Raw genomic sequence first — 19,325 nt, forward strand, 5'->3', positions numbered from 1 at the left:
TAGGAAACTTTAGCTATCATAATCAACAGCAAATTCATAAGAAGAAATTTTTAAGTAAAATCTAAGATGCTCTAGTGTAATACACAAAGGCTGATCATGGCCACAGGCCCTCCCATTCCAAGCTGAAAATCCTCATGCGAATGGTTTCTAGGTAGGATTCTAGTTCAAGAAAAAGTTTGTTAACTCACATCTTACCTCTAATAATGGGTGATGCTTTTAATTGGAAACAGAGTCTTAACTCCCATTTCTTGCATGGGGCAGGAAATATTTTTCCTCTCCCATTTCTTCCCACTTTAACTAAGTTACAGTAAAATAAATCCTTGACAAAATTTTCATCTTGTGAGACCCTTCTTTTTATCAGACATCCTGAAATTCTCTTCTGACGGTATCTCAAGAACCTGTGATACTGCATGGAAACTGGAGAGCTGAAGAACCTCTCCCTTATCCATCCTCTGTAACAGAAATTGTCAAACTTGAGTTACGAGTTACATCTCACAATCCAGTTACTCTCCAACTTTCGTGGAAATATATTAAACATTTCACCTCATGCATCCGATATGTTATACCCAGAAGAATATATGAATTGCCAGCTGTACCCCCCAAACTAAGCTTCCTCTTCACTTCAACAGAACAACATGGTAATTGCTGAAACCATGAAGTTCAAAAGATTCACTACTTGCCTAACTTTAAAGCTAACTTGATGTCTTCTGATCCTGATAATTTTCTGGTTCTGATGGTGGCAATCTGTCAATCAAGGGCCAATGGTCCACTCTCAGCAAGAAGGTGGACTATCAACCTTTTACACCTTTTTTAGGATTAAAAGGGACCCAGTCATTTAGGGGGAAATGCAGGAGGAAAAAATACATGAAGAGACAGGGAAGGAAATATTTTATTCAACAAGTATCAACAAGGCCAGATTCAGAAGTTAAAACTAGGAAATGAACTGAAAAAGTAGATAAGCTCCTCTCAGACCATATCTCCTTCTTTTTTCATGTAATATTTATCTTTAATTACCTTAAGTCTTATAATTTATAAATTATCCCTTCTGTTTGAAACCTTTTCTCTAAAAAGGTGGCAAAAAGCACCACTATCAATTAAACACACACAGTAGTCCCACAATTTTGTGTTTCTGAATAGCTGCATTAAGAAAATCTTAGCAAAGAAAGTCTTAGCAAAGAATTCAAAAATAAAGTCAGTATTGTATCTATCACAGTCACTTTTAAAAGCATCTGAACTTACAGAACTATAAAATGTGCAAGTGTTAAATATTCTTTATTTGACATTTATACATAAGCCACACTAAAATGTCTTTCAATAAGTAAAAGGCAGATTTCAGAGACAGGGAATTCTAATTAAATTGGCATAGTCAAGACCAAAAATAGAGACATTGCTTCCTCATCTTCAGCCACTGACTTTAACTGGTGAATTTTGCTTGATTCTGAGACAGTGAAGGGATTTCCCCAGTATTTAAAAATGTTCTCTGAATATAGAGCCAATCTTTAACAGATTTGGAGATGGAATTATTCCCTATCTTGCTGAAAACTGAACATTAGTAACTCTAATCATATGACTAAAAATGGAAAAATCAGAGTATTTTTTTAAAGATCATATTCACCTAACCACAAGCCAGTTTTACTTAAACCAGGACCATCTAAAAATATTCTGCCAGCCATTCATGATCTGAAATCTGATATTAGAGATCAATTGAATTATAGTACACATTAAAAAGCCATGAGACATTTGTTTTGCAATAAATAAACAAGGCAGTAGCTATTACTCATTTGTGGCTTTTTTTGAGATAAGCTATCAAATCTGTCCTTTCTCCCTTTTCAATACCAGCAAAGATCATTTTTGTTCCAGGGATGTACTTTTTGGGATTCTCCAAATACTCCATCAGTGTATTCTCTCCCCAGGTGATGCCTTTGTTCTTGCTGGCATCTGTGTAAGTGAATCCAGCTGCTTGACCTGTCTTCCGACCAAACAGACTATGAAGATTAGGCCCAGTCTTGTGCTTGCCTCCCTTTTCAACAGTGTGGTACTAGGCATACTTCTGAACAAAACTCTTCTTGCCTTTCTCAACATCACCCATTTTAAATTCGCTCTTTCATCCCTATCACAAGAAGAAGCCCGTATCTCCTTTTAAATGCTCAGTTGTGTGATTAGGAGGCACAGTAGGAGCTAACTTTATTTTTAAGGGTTAAAACCTGGGAACTCTTCATAAAGGGGTGACAACAGAAACAAATGAAAGGACATAAGTAGCAAAGAATTTTAAAGGTCATCTGGGTTTTGGGTGAGCCACATCTATCTTACCTACCTCTAATCATTGTCTAAAGATTATGAGTTGCTAGACTGGATTACTTTACATTTTAGCCCAGCTCAGAAAGTATAAAAGCTACAGATAAGAACCATCATTTTGAATCTTTAACAACCATTTCCTTCATGGGTTACAGAAATGTTTCTCTCATAGTTTCTGTTTCCTTCTCTTTAACCCTATTACACTAAAACAAATCCTTGCTAAAACTTAAAAAAAGAAAAAGAAACATTTAGGTTCTTTTTTCTGGGAACTCAGAAAAAGTAAGCTTCTTTTATTTTAAACTCAGCTAACGTTAAGCTTGGTGAAACTCATGCATCGGGTACTTTTATCACTCTCTCATAATGGACATAATTAAAACATATGCACCATTCTCCGAAAGGACAAATAGCACACCTCAAAACAGGTACAAACTCTAAGGCACAACTAATAGATTTAAGGAAAAAATATTTTTGGTATGAAAATGCTACTTTTAGGTATAAACTTTTAAAGCTCAATATAACATTGTGACTTAAAAAAAATCTCTATAAGTCATGACAAGATTAGGTATGGACAAGGGTTAGGTTGTACAGTTGAAGAAATGAAGACTGGAATTTAGAAGGTGGATACAGATGTTACTAATTCCTACTTACCAAAGAAAGAATCCTGGGGCATAGAACTAAATATTGTTCTTAAAGATTAGCTACCCAAACAAGATCAAGAGTCATTTTATTAAGTCTTCAAATTATCATTGGGAATATTCTATTAGCATAATTCTCAGTTTAGAACTGAGAGATTGTTTTGGATAAGTTTTTTTAATTAATTAAGAACTAATTTCCATCTTAATGTGCAAGACTTTTTCTGACATTGAGAAACAAATGAAAAGGTACCTTCTTTATGTTACCATATAGTCACCATATAATAAACATTCTAGCTAACCTCTTTCCTTTTTCTTGAAACTCTACTGTCTTTTGGTTCAGAAAAGTATGTTTGTCATAAAAATCTGCTGCTCTGAATGAAAAATTTTGGAGGCTTAGTCCTTCATTCCAATAGGAAGAAGTGGTAAACTTCATCCTCTGAGTCACAGTAAGGTCTGGAAATGTAACAGTAAAGAGGTAGATAGCTTATTCCAAATCCTAAATTCAATCTCCAGCAAGGCAAAAAAGAAAAAAGCATAGTGAATTGAGTTAGTACTAAGGAAAGTGACACTTTGTCATTAATTCCTGTGACTGCCAGACCCTAAGGTGACCCTTGTGATACCCACTGCTGTGTAACTCCCTTACCTTGACTGTAAAGCCTGTGACTGGCTTCTAAGCAGAACGTGGCAAAGTTAATCGGATGTTATTCCTATGATTAGGTCACATAACAGGGAAATGGTGAGTCTCCTAATGTCTTGATGAAGTACGCAGTTGTGCTGAGAAGGCCTAGGTGGCAAGGAGCTGTGGGTGGCCTTGAGGAGGACCTGAGTGTGGTCTCAGGTTTTTAATTAAAAGTACTTTTTAATGAGGTTTGTATAGCTTTACTGAATGGGTGGGTCGTGATCTCATTAATAGATGTGGGGGAAAAAAGACAAAGTGATTAGTGGCTTTAGTTTAAATTTGTGGGAGAATTTGTGGAGGTAGGTTAGGAATGCTTTTGTAAACATGTGAAACCTGCAGAGTCTTTTATTTATTTATTTTTGGGTCCGGTCGTGGGGCCTGAACTCTGGGCCTGGGCACTGTCCCTCAGCTCTTCAGCTCAAGGCTAGCGCTCTACCACTTGAGCCACAGCGCCACTTCCGGATTTTTTTCTTTTTGCTTATGTGGTGCTGGGAAATCGAACCCAGGGCCTCATGCATGCAAGGCAAGTGCTCTACCACTGAGCCACCTTCCCAGCCCTGCAAAGTCTTTTAGACCTCTGAATTGTAAGGTTCCATTAGCAGTTAAATGTATAGAGTTTGAGGTTAAGGGGGCATTTCTTCAGCAAAACATTCAAAGGATGAATATCTAACATAATATGTAACGCAATAACATTAAACCACGAATGGAAGCATCATGGTATAGAAGGTTGAGAATTCAGAAACATTGGGGTAGAGGTGGAACTGTGCATCCTGTAAGCACAAAAGTGAAACTTTTCTGCAGTTGCTACTTATAAGCAGTAAGGAATGTTACCTCCAGAATCCTTTCTATATACATCCAATAACTTATTGGGTAAGGTTCTTAATCTTTTATCATTGTTACTCATAAGTAACTGTGACAGGGCTGAACTTTCAGGTTAGAATCCTTCATCCTCAGTTGTTTCCATGAGGGGGCAAAATGCAAAGTGTTATAGGAATCTACACTAAACTATCAAAGATCTTCAAAGTCCCTATACAAGAAGATTCATTTTATAGTAATAATGACAAATATTTGTAATGCTTGCTAGGAGTAATCTGAATCACACAATGCTGATCTAATTCATTCTCACAACTCTGTGTGCTTGAACTGTTATTACCTTTTACAGAGCAGGAAAACTGAAGTACAGATGGGTGGAATAAACAGAGCACAGAGCTAGGATGTAGCTGAACACAAAGGGCTCTATCTCTTAAGCCACATGTGACTGGTGTGTGTGTGTGTGTGTGTGTATGTGTGTGTGTGCACGCACGCGTGTGCGTGTGTGTCCCAGTCTCAAACTTGGAATCTTCCTACCTCAGCCTCAGCCTTCCAAGCACTGGAATTATAGGTATTCACCAATATGCCAGCTTTTTTTCTTTTTTGGTATTAGGGTTTGAACTCAGCAGGTGATCTACACTTGGGACATGTTAGCCCCATCTTCAATACTTTTTGCTTTGGTTATTTTTGAGACAGGGTCTTGCTTTTTAGGCCAGCCTCCACTGTATTTCTCCTATTTATGTTTTCTGTGATGACTGGGATGCCAAGCACAAACCTCCATGCCAAACTATTGGCCAAGATGGGTCTCCAAACTTTTTAACTGGGCTGATCTCACATGGTTATCCTTCAGATCTTGGACTCCTGAGTAGCTAGGAATACAGAACTGAGGCATAGAGCCTGGCTATACCCACACTTTGAAACACAATGCCCATCTGTTTCAGCTCTCTTATTTGGGTTGCAAAAAAAGTCTATAGACTTTACCTATTTTATTTTTCAAGGGAAAGGTTGTAATAATCATGAACACACTTTTTGTTTGTAAAGTATTTTCTACCCATTTACAGTATATTTACCATGACTAAAAATGTTCTGTGAAAACAGATACATTTTTTAAATTCTGTATCATGTTCTTATTACAAATCTTATGCAAGTGGTAACTGTACAATCACAGGGCGGGGAAAGTAAGTGATTTCTAACACAACTACATGGCAACTTGCTTTGACAGGGCACTAGTCTTTTCTATTATAAAACTATAATTTACTTTCTCCCATTCCCTTTCCCTCTAATTTTTTCATCCTTCTGTCACTAAGAAGGATCAACTGTATCATTTCATTTGACACACTGAAAATAATTATGATTTGCCACCTAACCAACTCAGTTATGAATGACAGATGTACTGTTTTCTCAAAGGAAACTTGACTGCTTTGGAACATTTCCAATACTGGTTGGTGCTTTCACAGTGCACAGTTAAGATGTGAGCAGGCATACATGAGAGTTAGAAGAAAAGGAATAAAAATGTCTCTTCAACTGGTATTCTTTATTTTTTTTTCTTCTGGGTAACTGCATTTGTTCTGAGGAGACTGCCATCTGATTTTTTTTTTAACAAATGCATTAAAAAAAAAGCAAGTACCAGGAAATGGGTACTTGCAAAGGGGGCAAAGGTGGAGGGGATGCAAGGGCAGAGAGATAGAATGAAGGGGTAAGGGAGGGGAATGGAGGCAGAAATTCATTGTATATACCACAAAATTGACAAATAAAAGGGATAGGGCAAAGAGTAGTGAAAATGTTTAAGATGTGACACAGATCAAGATGCACTACACAAAAACTACTTGTTAAATTCCAAAAGAATTCAACACATAACAAAATTAAGGTGGGAGAGGTGTGGGTGACAAAGTTGAAAGGGGTAACATTGATCAACATGCACTGTATTCATAAATGGCTTTGGTGAATGGCAAATCCTTTGCATACTACTTAAAAATAATAAAAGTATTTTTAAAATTTTTAAAGTTGAAAAAATATAAATAGCAAAGTCCTTATGAATACCAACTTTATTCATTGCAAAGAGCCCAAAGAGTGCTGCAGAGAGTGTTTAAGGGTTTTTTAAAATAGCAAAGTTAAGGGGCTAGAAATCATATAATTTAATTCACAGATGAGGAAATCTAAGCACAAAAAGCAGGATATCAAGAATAAGGTGTTTTATATATGATTGTACCTTTTATCACAAATCTGAAAAATATGTTTCCTAAATTTGGTTTTTCTAGTCAAAGTTCAAAATAACAAAAATTTGCTAGATAAAAATCCAGCAAACACTTACGGTCCAAAAAAAGGGCAAGCTGAAAATTAACTATTCACCAAAAAATAGCATGGTGAAGTAAAGTGGTTCCCAAATGCAACTTGATAACAAAGTTTTCAGTGATCAGTAGCAATATGTAAAGAAATGAACAATGTGATAAGTTTTTCAACAAAATAATTTTCTTCTTTAAATAACTATCATTTACCGTATAATTACCATCATGGAGGCTGACTTCTACAAAGTTTAAAAAATTATATTAATAATCCAGGAAATCAAAAGAAACATACATGTTAGAAGAATATTGTCCTAAGCTGAATTCACCCTGTAATCCTAGGTAATCAGGAGACTAAGATCTTGAGAAATAAGCTTCAAAACTAGCCTGGTAAAAACTTCGTAAGACTATCTAAACCAATAAAAAAGCTGGGCATGGGAAGTCCACACCTATCATTCCAGTAAAAAGGAACTATCAATACTACGACCAGTCCAGGCTGGCTTAAGTAAAATGTGAGACCTAACTTGAAAAATAATAAAAGCAAAAACAAACTGGAGCTATGGCATAAGAACTAGAGTTCAAAGTCCAGTACCATAAAAACAATTATTCTAAAGATAGGCACTGGTATTTCGTGCCTGTAATTCTATATACATGCCTGTAATTCTGTAATTCTAGAATTATGGGTTAAGATTTGAGGATTGTATAGATAAAAAAGAAAGTTGGGGTGATAGTTTCATAGCTTTTTTTCTTTTTTGGGGAGGGGGGAGGGTCCGGTTGTGGGCCTGAACTCTGGGCCTGGGCACTGTCCCTCAGCTCTTCAGCTCAAGGCTAGCACTCTACCACTTGAGCCACAGTGCCACTTCGGGCTTTTTTTTTTTTTTTCCTGCTTATGTGGTGCTGAGGAATCAAACCCAGGGCCTCATGCATGCAAGGCAAGCGCTCTACCACTGAGCCACCTTCCCAGCCCTCATAGATAGATAGCTTTGTTAGTGCTACATTCTACAGTATACAAGTCTATATAAGGAAAGATGAGTGCAGTGAAAATGTGAACCCAATAGCCAGACTGCAAAGCCCTGGCTCTATTTTATTATATTTTATTTTATTTCATTGGTGGGAGGGGGGAATTTTATTTTCCTTACAGTCCTGTGGATTGAATTCAGGGTTCTATGCTTGTTAGGCAAGAGCTCTCTACCCCAGAAACCCTCTGGTAATAACAATTATGGAGCAGGCAAAAAATACTACCTTAGTATCATTAGTTGTAGAATGGAAAGAGCATCTCATGCTATCTGTTAAGTACTGTTTCTTCTTCTTCATCATCATCATCATCCACTACTACTACAACTATGACTACTACTGATTAGAACATTACTTCATTGTAATGGCTCAATTTGAGAATCCTACCTTTGTATATAATAGTTATTTTGTGTACTATGAAATTTCCATTGTAAAAATCACTTTGTTTGCTATATTATTATGCTATCACTGCCAGGTAATTTTGGTAAATACATGATAAGTTTGTTAATACATATGATGTGGAAAATCCCCTATCACCCAGCTATTTTTGCTTTATTATTTTTAAATGAAGTATTGCTTTCTCCTGGCTGACCTTGGACCCCCATCTCCACCTCCACAGTGGATGGACTTACAGGTGTGCACCATGGTACACTGCTTGTTGGTATATTTTGTTTTGTGCATGCACACATGTGTGTACACACACACACACACAAATAACAACACATACATACTTGCTGGCATCACAGTCAGGATAGTTTCAACTGTTTTTTTCTTAATTTCCTCTGGATGAACTTTTTAGTTCCCCAAATACTAACATTCTTCTGCAAAAAATCAAAAGCAACTCATGGTGTTCATGAGACAAGGAAAGCCCCAGCCCTGTGGTTCCTCAGTATTTTTCAAAAAAGCAATCTCTGGCATGCAAATAAATCCAGAAGTCAGTAAGTATGATGTAAAAATTCTCAAAACTATCGCCAGAGGATAAACACAAGGGACAAGACAAGTCATCTTTTTGGTTTTCAGGCATTCAAGAGGGACAGTTGTCTTTCAGACAGTCGGAAAGGACTTGGAAAAAACATTTGTTGGAATAAATGGAATGTGTCTTGGCCTCTGTGGTCAAAATTTCTGGGACTCAGCTGAAACAAGATTCTGGCTTAAGACTTATATGGTTTTCATCACTCCATAAACATTAACATTATTGATGTAGATCTGTCACTTGAAATATTCTACCCATATCCTCTACTGCAAGGAATTTTCTTTTACCAATTCATCTCTAGTGACAAATTTGTGGCACTTACAAATTTAAAAGGCTGTCAAAATCTAATAATGAAATCTTGGGAGGAGTCATGTGGGGCACAGATCAGAAAGAACTAAAATTAATTTCAGAGGATTTACTGCATAGGTTAGGGGTCACAATCAGGCAAGTTTGTCTCTACTGAGTAAAACCTACAGAAGCAATATCTTCCCAGAAGTACAGAAAAAATAAAGAAGGAATTATTGTCAGTCAAGTCATGAACAAAAGTCAGAAACACATGAAATAAACCCGTGCAAAGACAACATAGAACACCACATGTTGTCAATGATTTAAACCATACCCAGGTGATACCCATTTTAATTATGGCTATTAGTTAACTAAGAGTCAGAGACACTACTGAGATAACTCAACCATGAAATGTCTCCATCTCAACAGGGATTGAATTGAAAGGTATGAGTTCTATACCTTTTCCCCAGTAAAGTGAAAGAAAAATGGAAGGAGGATTTAAAAAGAGTTTTCCCTGACCAAATCCTCTGCTACTGGAGAATTTCAATGGCTCAGAACAGGTTTGTATTTGGGATTAAGTTCTTGAAGAAGAAGAATGAGGAGGAAGTTGCAGGCTGGTATGTTCATGAATGGTTGTGGGGGAGCTCCTAATGATACTCTGAAATGTTCTGTATTAATTTAATTGGGAATGGATAACTATATAAGTTGTTGAGAAGCAAAACCAAGAAACAATACTAAAATTCAGGATTCATATTAATGTTGCAATTTTGTTCAAGGCAGCAGTCCCCTCTAACTAGAGTTTTACTTTCCATTGCTTCAGTTAATGGGGTTAATTATAGTCAAAGCTTTGAAATGGGAAATTTCAGAAATAAAAATATTATTAAGTTTTTAACTGTACATCTTTCTAGTACTATAATAGGACTTCACAGTCTCACCAAGTTCCTCCAAGGACATGAATCATCCCTTTGTGTGTGTACAATATAGATTAGATAGAGAGAGCTATAGCTAACTATGGCTATAGATATATAGAGAGAGATATAATGCTAAGTCCTGCTTAGTCACTTAGTATCTGTCAGTTACCAGATCAACTTTCCTACTATCATGGTGCTTATGTTTAATGATGGCAAGAGTAGCAATGCTGGTAATCTTATTATGCCAAGAGAAGTTGTGAAGTGTTTCTGTTAGATGTAAAGGTGAAAGTACAATAGAATAATTTTCAAAGAGAGGGAAAAACCACTTTCATGTAATTTTAAAGTATATTATTGAAACTATTATAACTACTATTTCATTACTAAGTATTATTTCACTGTGCCTAATTTATAAATTAAACTTTATCAGCCTGGCACCAGCAGCTCACACTTGTAATCTTAGCTACTCAGGAGGCTGAGATACAAGGATCCTGTTTCAAAGCCAGCCTGGAGAAGAAAAACCCATGAGATTCTATCTCCAAAATAACCAGCAATAAGGTAGGCTGGAAGCATGGTTCAAATGGCAGAAAGTCAGCCAAGCAAATAAGTCAAGTGGGCATGAGGCCCTAAGTTCAAACCCCATTATCATAAAAAAATTAAACTTCATTATAAACAAGTACAGTATAGGAAAAATTAGAGAATCGGTGGGATACATTTGCAACCAACTTCAATCCTGAACATGACTATACGAATAAAATACTGTGTCTTTGAGCTGAGTTGTAGTTCAAAAGGGCCAGGTTCTATCTCTAGTACCAAAAGAGAAAAGCAAAACAAAAACCCTTTATGTCTTATAGCAACAGTCTCAGAGGGCACACTGTTGATCACTCGCTTACATGTTTGTGTATGTGCCATTTAAGAGAAAAGCATCAGTGATAAACCAGCTTCTGTGAAACAAACTAGATAGCCTTCCTGAGTCAGTTATTATTACAACAAAACTTCAGGTGTGTGAACTGATGATGGGATGAATCTGTGCTTTGAAATCTACAGCAATTATCTGTCTTAACTCTGTCTTAAGATAGTTGAAAGCAATTATCACATCAAGATATTTTGTGAACTGACCTCATGTAACATAAGGTCTTGAATTTTCACATTTCCCAACACACTGCAGGGACCACAAAAGAAACACAATAGGTCATATTGTGGGTTCATATATATAATCATGATATACATCTCATGAAAGTATACTTTCATTATAGAAATCAAGTCTAAGAACAGTGAGGCATGTGAAAAATTAAAACCTATTACCACTAAATGTTATAATTATTACTTTTAAGTATTGCACTTAAGTATAAGAGAAACGGGAGTCATTCCAAAGATGTAAAGCTGGTGCAATACACACAAGTAAATTAATGTAATTCAACACATCAGCTGTGTTGAAAATTGAGAAATCAGAGAAGCCACATTTTGAAAGATCAAATCTTGCATTCTTTATTAAAAGGCTGGCAACTGCATGGTGGATTCCTGTCTCAAAGACCAGCAACCAGCAAATACACTTAACACTGTTAGGAAACTGTACTGTGAAGGCCAGAAAGGAAAGAAAGGACTAACACAATAGCAACAAACCAATTCAGCTCCAATGGAGAGCTGAAGTGGGATGCTATGTTGAATGGAAAACAGCCAGGAGACCAGAGACAGGACACAAACACAGAGGCATGTGGCATGGTGTAATGGCACCTGAGCTGGTCTAGGACTAAATGGGGTTAGTTCAGGAGGCAGGGTCACAGGAAACTCCTAGTCCCAGGCAATGAACTGACAGGTTTAATACCTATCAGCCAACTGCCCACCCCTGCCTCCAGGGATTCAGGCACACCCATCACCTGGGAGGTGGGGGCTTCAACTTCTCCCACCATCAAGAAAAGATGCCAGACCCTACCCTACCATCTGCCCTGCGACCAAGAGGGCATCGACCAGACCCTATCTCCCTAATTCAATAGGAGTAAGGACAAGAACACATAATCATCTCAATAGATACAGAAAAAGCATTTGACAAGCTTCAACTACTCCTTTATGATAAAAAGCTCTGGAGAAATTAGGAATCCATGAAACATTCCTCAATATAATAAAAGCTATATATGACAAACCTACAGCTAGCATTATACTTAATGGTGAAAAGTTAAAAACATTTCCTTCTAAAATCAGGAATAAGACAAAGATCTCCACGCTCTACACTCCTCTTCATTATAGTATTAGAATTCCTAGTCAGAGCAATAAGGCAAGAGACAAACAAATGGGATCCAAATAGCTAAAGAAGAAGTAAAACTCTCCCTCTTTGCAGATTTCATGATCCTGTATTTAAAGAATCTCATAGACTTTTCTCCCAAGTTACTTGAGCTGATCCAAAACTTTGACAAAGTAGCAGGGTATAAAACTAACCCATAAAAATCAGTAGCTTTTTCTGTATATCAACAATGAGAAGAGCAACAGTGAAATCAAAAAAGCAATTCCTGAAGCCTAAAACAAACAAGAAATAGGAATTAACTTAACCAAAGGGGTGAGGACCTCTATGATGAAAATTTTTTAAACCTGAAAAAGGAAATTGAAGCAGGTTTAAAGAAGTGAAAAACCTCTCATGCTCTTGGATTAGGAGGATTAACATCATGAAAATGGCAATGCTGCTCAAAGCTACCTAGAAATTCAATGTAATACCCATCAATATCCCAATAACATTCTTTAATGAAACAGAAGAAGCAATCCAAAAATTCGTATGTAATAATAGAAGACCACAAATAGCAAAAACAATTCTTGGCAGGAAAAACAGTGCTGAAGGAATATCAATATCAAACTTTAAGCTCTATTATAAAGCCATAGTTATAAAAACAGCTTGGTACTGGCACATGAACAGGCCTTAGGACCAATGGAATAGATTTGAAGACCCAGAAATGATTCTGCAGACCTATAGCCACTTAATCTTTGTAATAGAACCAAAATGATCAGATGGAAGAGACAGCCTCTTCAACAAATGGTGCTGGCAGAATTAGCTATACACGTGCAGAAAACTGAAGTTAGATCCTTAAATATAATCCTGCACCAGAATCAACTCAAATGGATCAAAGACCTCAAAGTAAGAGCAGATATTACAAGAAGGGATAGGTAATAAACTAGGGCTCCTTGGCACAGACCAAAACTTTCTAAATAACGATCCAGAAACACAACAAATCAAAGAAAGGCTAGATAAATGGCATTGCATTAAACTGCAGGGCTTCTGCATGGCAAAGGACATAGCTAGCAAGATAAATAGAAAGCCCACAGATTGGGAGAAGATCTTCACTAGCTATACAACAGCCAAGGGCCTCATATCAAAATATACCTAGAGCTCAAAAACTTAAACCCCCAATAACAAGTCCTCAAAGAAACAACCTCCCCACCAATAAATGGGTTAAGGAATTAAAAAGAGACTTCTCTGGAGAGGAAATAAGAGTAGGCAATAGACATATGAAGAAATGTTCAACATCTCTGACCATAAAACAAACGCAAATCAAACTACATTGAGATTCCACCTCACCCCAGTTGGAATGGCCATTATCAAGAAAACAATTAATAACAGATGCTGGCAGGGATGTGACCAAAAGGGAACAGTACTACACAGTTGCTGGGAATGTAAACTGGTTTAAGCACTCTGGAAAGCTGTAAGGAGGTTTCTCAACAGACTAAATATAGAATTCCCCTATGATCCAGCAAACCCTCTCCTGGGCATTCATCCATACGATCACAAGCAAGGCCACACTAAAGTTACCAGCACAACTATGTTCATTGCATTGTTACTTGCCATAGTTAAGATATGGAATCAACCCAAATGCCCCTTAGTAGATGAGTAGATCTATGGATCTACTCTACAATGGAATTCTATGCTTCTATCAGAAAGAATGACATTGCCCCATTTGTAAGGAAATGGAAAGACTTGGAACAAATCATATTAGGTGAAGTAAGCCAGACCTAGAGAAACATAGGCTCCATGGTTTCCCTTGTTTGTAATAATTAGTATATAACTAGGATAGTCCTATCAGAAGATCACAATAGCTCAATATCTATGTACATATGGCCATATAAAATTATCCTAATCAAAATGACCTCCAAGATATGGAAACAAGAGGCAAGAGGTTTTTAAAAAATATATCGTGTGACGTTATTTCTTTTTTCTTTCATTTTTACACCTTTGGCTTATCCCTTGTCACAGCATTTGACTGTGTCTTGTATATATGTTTATCTGACTTGAGGAAGGTAAGAGGAATAACAAAATTGGGAGTCAAAGACAAAGGGTGAATCAATGCAACAGTGATACTCACAAGATGGTTGGAAATGTACTTTACAATTGGGTGGGGGTGGATGGAGGGGTAGGGAAAGTAGGAGAAAGCAGGAGTGGGGGTAAGAATGCTCCACAAGAAATACACTCATTACCTTACTCATATAACTGCAACCCTTCTGTACATCATCTTTACAATAAAATAAAATTATATATATATATATATATATATACTTTTAAAAGATACTGAATTCCAAGTTCGTTCAGGGCATGGACCAAGTACTTTGTGATTCTCATTGTTTATTGCACCTTATTCCTGCAGTTGTTTCTATTAAATGTTGAACAAATGCATAATATTAAGCTAAAAGGAAGTGATTATGATAATACTTTATGTACATATTTGAAAATGGAACAGTAAAGCTTGTTGGAGGATGCAGAAGAGTGATGGGGGAATGAGTCTGATCAAGGTCCACTGCATGCATGGGAAGGGATGGGAAGGGGAAACAAAGAGGAGACAACAATGCTTGATAAGAAATGTACTCATGGGCTGGGAAGGTGGCTCAGTGGTAAAGCACTTGCCTTGCATGCCTGAGGCCCTGGGTTCGATTCCTCAGCACCACATAAGCAAAAAGAAAAAAAAGCTGGAAGTGGCACTGTGGCTCAAGTGGTAGAGCGCTAGCCTTGAGCTGAAGAGCTGAGGGACAGCGCCAAGGCCCAGAGTTCAGGCCCCACGACCAGACCCCCCCCCCTAAAAAAAAAGAAATGTACTTATTATCTTGCCCATGTAATTGTAACTCCTCTGTACGGTATTCTTACAATAAAAAATAAAAAAAACTGTCATAGACTATCATATTTTCCAAGAGAGGGAACAAGGGAATGACTATACATGTCAATTAAGGCAATTACAGAACAGAAAGATGTTGGAATGAATATCCATCAAGTTAGTTTTAGAACACATAAGAAGCATCAAGAGTTTTAGAAACAGAAAAAAAAAGGCAAAAGTGCCCTATCTTGGCTGAGTAGCACTATTAAATTCAGATGCAGGGTTCTATTTAGTTTGGACAGGTCCCAGCCACAGAACAAAGTCAGTCTGTCTTAGTACCATAACTGAATTCTACAAGTTAACAGCTTTTCATGAAAAGCTGCCATTTCAAAATGTCAATCAAATCTGAGCATAAGTGGGAACTCCTGCAGAAATAACCAGCTGCAGGTTTGAAAAACATTTTTCACCGAAAGTGGAAACACAAAAGATGTTTGAACGGGATCTCTTTTCATTCCTGTAACAGTAGACGGCCATTTTCACAACATCAAGGACAGAAAACAGAGGACAAAATTGCAAATAATGTCTTGAAAGGGTTATTTGCAGGGGTGATGACTGATTCAAGTTACAAATGACAGAATTATTGGCAAATGGATACTCATTAATATGAGATTGTTTGTTTCTCATTAAGTGATCACAGCCTCAACTCTGTTTTAAATAGCACTTGAATGATTATGCCATACAGAATAAAATGTAGTCTCAAGTTTTGACATTTATTTTCAACATGTTTAAGAAGAAATTGACAAAGGTGTCCCTTGACCTTGTGGGGAGGAAAAACCTACTAATTATGGCTCATGAACACATAGAAAAGAAACATTATTCCACTTTTAGAACACTAAAGACAATGAAAATACTATGCATCAATAAGGTCCCTATATTCAAAGAAAAAGAGTCCCTTGTGATTATATAATACAATAAGCCTAACTGATAATAGTATTAAATATAATGTACATGGGGCTGAGAAGGTGACTCAGTGGTAGAGTGCTTGCCTTGCATGCATGAGGCCCTGGGTTCGATTCCTCAGCATCACATAAGCAAAAAGAAAAAAGCTGGAAGTGATGCTGTGACTCAAGTGGTAGAGCGTTAGCCTTGAGCTGAAGAGCTGAGGGACAGCGCCCAGGCCCAGAGTTCAGGCCCCATGACCGGACCCAAAAAAAAATAATAAAAAAAATAAACATAATGTACTATGAGAGCTTTTGTGGAAAAGAGATAGGATTCAATCAAGAAGATTCACTATATATCAGAACATAAGACTGAGAGATCTATCAACCGAGCTGTATCTTCAGAGGCACACCATAGCAAAAAATTAATTACAAAATAATTTCCAGGGATGAGAAAGATAGCTCACCAATAGACAGGTTGCTTGCTAGCTCAATGCCCCTGGTTTGATCCCCAGCATACACATATATACATGAACAAAAGAAAGTAATTTTTAAATAAGTAGTACAGCACAAATATCCTTCCAAAATTTTCTTTTTACACCACATTTCAAAAAAAATCTTTTTAATTTGATAGCAGCCATTTGTGGAATAAGTTCATAAATGATGACCTTCTCTCAACACCAATACAATAGTCAGTACTGCAGCAGAGATGACATCAATGTTCATTTTCTTTTATGGAAACAAAAGGCAGTATGCATACGGTGCCCATATTATTGGATTCTATTAGAATTTGTGGGACTCCTGCATTTATTTAGAATACTTCGAGACCTATTTGAGCTTTGTACATATATTTACTATGCCCTTATATTGGTGCACTTAGATATGAAAATAAAAAGAAAACTGTAATTGCACCCCCAAATAAATGCTATAAACTGTTGAAATCAAAAGTTACTTTCACATGTTATGACATAATCAGAGGCATTTAAATTTGTCTTATGATTTTTTTCTTTGAAAAAGTTCAATTTCTCTTTTATAGAAATTTGGACTGGCTATTTTTCTATGCCATGCTCAGTTTGAGACCTGCTCTTACTAGGGAAGCACTTGACCCCAAGAGTAATATCTTAGCCTTTTTTGCTTTCATGATGGGTTTTTTGGGGGGTGTGGGGGTAGTCCGGTCGTGGGGCCTGAACTCTGAGCCTGGGCACTGTCCCTCAGCTCTTCAGCTCAAAGCTAGCGCTCTACCACTTGAGCCACAGTGCCATTTCCGGCTTTTTTCTTTTTGCTTATGTGGTGCTGAGGAATCGAACCCAGGGCCTCATGCATGCAAGGCACGGGCTCTACCACTGAGCCAACTTCCCAGCCCCTTTCATGATGTTTTGTATATGATTTTGCTTCTTTTACTAAACTGGCCCAGACTGTGATCCTTCTATTTATACTTCCCACATAGCTGAGATGAGGATGTGCCTCTGTGCCAGCTTTTTATTGGTTGAGATCGGGTTTTGTGACATTTTTGCCTGTGCTGGCCTCAAACAATGATCCTCTACAATTTAGCCTCCTCAGTAGCTACTATGACAGGTATGAACCACTGTGCCTGGTTTTGGATTGTCTTTTTTTTTTTTTTTGGCCTAAAATATTTGCCACATCAACTTCGATTACCGATTTATGTATCTTAGTAGATATACTCTCGTTAACATACTTATGTCTTGTCCAAATAGTAATTTTTATGTTTATTACCTTGGGGTTGTCTCTCAGCTTATAACCAAAAACAAGAACCCCCAATAGGCATTTAATAATATTTCAATATAATATTAAATTAGATATAATACATTTTGATAATTTTCCTTAATACTTACCAATTATAACTCATGTTTTGCTATCTGCCAATCACGCTCACCATTATAATAAAGAAAATCACTTGTCACACTAACTTGAACAAATAAATCTGGCTTTCACAGACATGTTCTAAATATGGGAAAATGAAATGGTTGCATAATGGTGTCCTTTGCATTATCCTAAGAACTTCTCAGTTGGTACTACAGCATTCACAGATCTTCCTATGAGAATATCCAATTTTTAGTTCTAAGTGCTTCTAATTCTTGGGTCCAAATAGTTGTATGAGGTTGTATGAGCTTGTTAAAAACCAGTTGTGGTAGTGGCCATGAATTGGTTACTAGTTGTTACCCAAAGGTAACAGTCACTTTTATTGGGAATATTACAAATGCAAATGGTTAATGTAGCATAAACTATATACTAGGTTTTTAGTGAGAATGTCTAAAGCTATCATACGAGGCATTCATCTGCATTCCTATTTATGGGAATAAAATATGTGGACATTTGAAGTCCACAATATGTATACTGTGTTTGTAATAACTGCAGACTTTACAAGCACATTATTCTTTCCATTAGGATTAAAACCTCACCGAATAGCAATTTGTGAAAGAATTCTAGCAGGGCCCGGAGCCCAGAACTCTGACCTCTGATGAGATGCTTGGCAGCAACAAACTCTAGGTCTAGGCAAAACATCTGGTTTGAGTTAGACTTCCTGAAAAAAAAAAAAAAGCCCCTGTACTGGGGGAAATGGTATTCACTCAGCTTTGTATATATACTTTGACTGACTTTAACACTGCTACAAGAGAAAAAAAAATTTTAAGAGAAAAAGAGAAAAAGAAAAAATTTCACTAAAATGCTTGTCAATCAGACAGACTTCTTGGTGGCCCTGCCAGTGTTAAGCATTCCTATTATAAAGAACTGTGAATTTCTTTCCATATTTTCAGATTATTTGCCCATGTGTAACATAGAGCCTACAGTAACATTAAAATGAGTTCAAGTTTGTTACTAACAAGTATAGTATGTAGTACCTTCAGTCATTCTAGGGAAGGAATCACTGAATGAAGTAAATTTCATTCTGTTTACGTGTATGAAAGGAAAAAGACAAAATTATAACATGGAGATTTCCATAAATTTGACAAATACTAAAACTCAAAACAATTACTTTCTATCCAGTGTTCCTTTCTATAAAAAATAACAAACTTAAATGTTGTAGTGAAAACGTTGGGAAAAAGTTGTTTTTGTTTTTAATCTTCATTGATAAAATCTTAATTCAAAAATTATTCCTCATATATATATTAAAGAAAAATGGCCTGTATTACCATGCAAATATAAAATAGTTGAGAGACAGAATATTATTTAAAGGTTCTACTAATTTTCATTTGTTGATTACTACTGTGACATTCCATCCATTGCAATGGACATAAATGCCTAATTCATTTAAAACCCATCAAAGAGAGGTTATTATTCTATTATTTTATATAAATCCACAGTCTTTTGAAGCAAAGTTCCTAAACATCAGTCAGAAGATGGCCCAAACCATGACAATGTTTTAAAAAGAAAGGGCAGTATCTAGGTGAGTTGGTTTGTGTAGATGAAGCAGGATATTCCATACA

The 19,325-nt window shown here is 36.7% G+C and overlaps 1 protein-coding gene and 1 pseudogene across 1 annotated transcript in view; both read right to left on the reverse strand.

Moving 5' to 3' along the window:
• The window catches only part of Srbd1 (S1 RNA binding domain 1), a 197,247-nt gene that overhangs the window by 37,905 nt on the left and 140,017 nt on the right, over positions 1 to 19,325 (reverse strand). The gene's annotated exons all lie outside the window — the stretch shown is intronic.
• On the reverse strand, positions 1,663 to 17,445 carry LOC105986876 (annotated as a pseudogene).

Source organism: Dipodomys ordii, unplaced genomic scaffold, assembly GCF_000151885.1.
Source record: "Dipodomys ordii isolate 6190 unplaced genomic scaffold, Dord_2.0 Scaffold37, whole genome shotgun sequence".
In the NCBI taxonomy this organism is placed as follows: Eukaryota; Metazoa; Chordata; class Mammalia; order Rodentia; family Heteromyidae; genus Dipodomys; species Dipodomys ordii.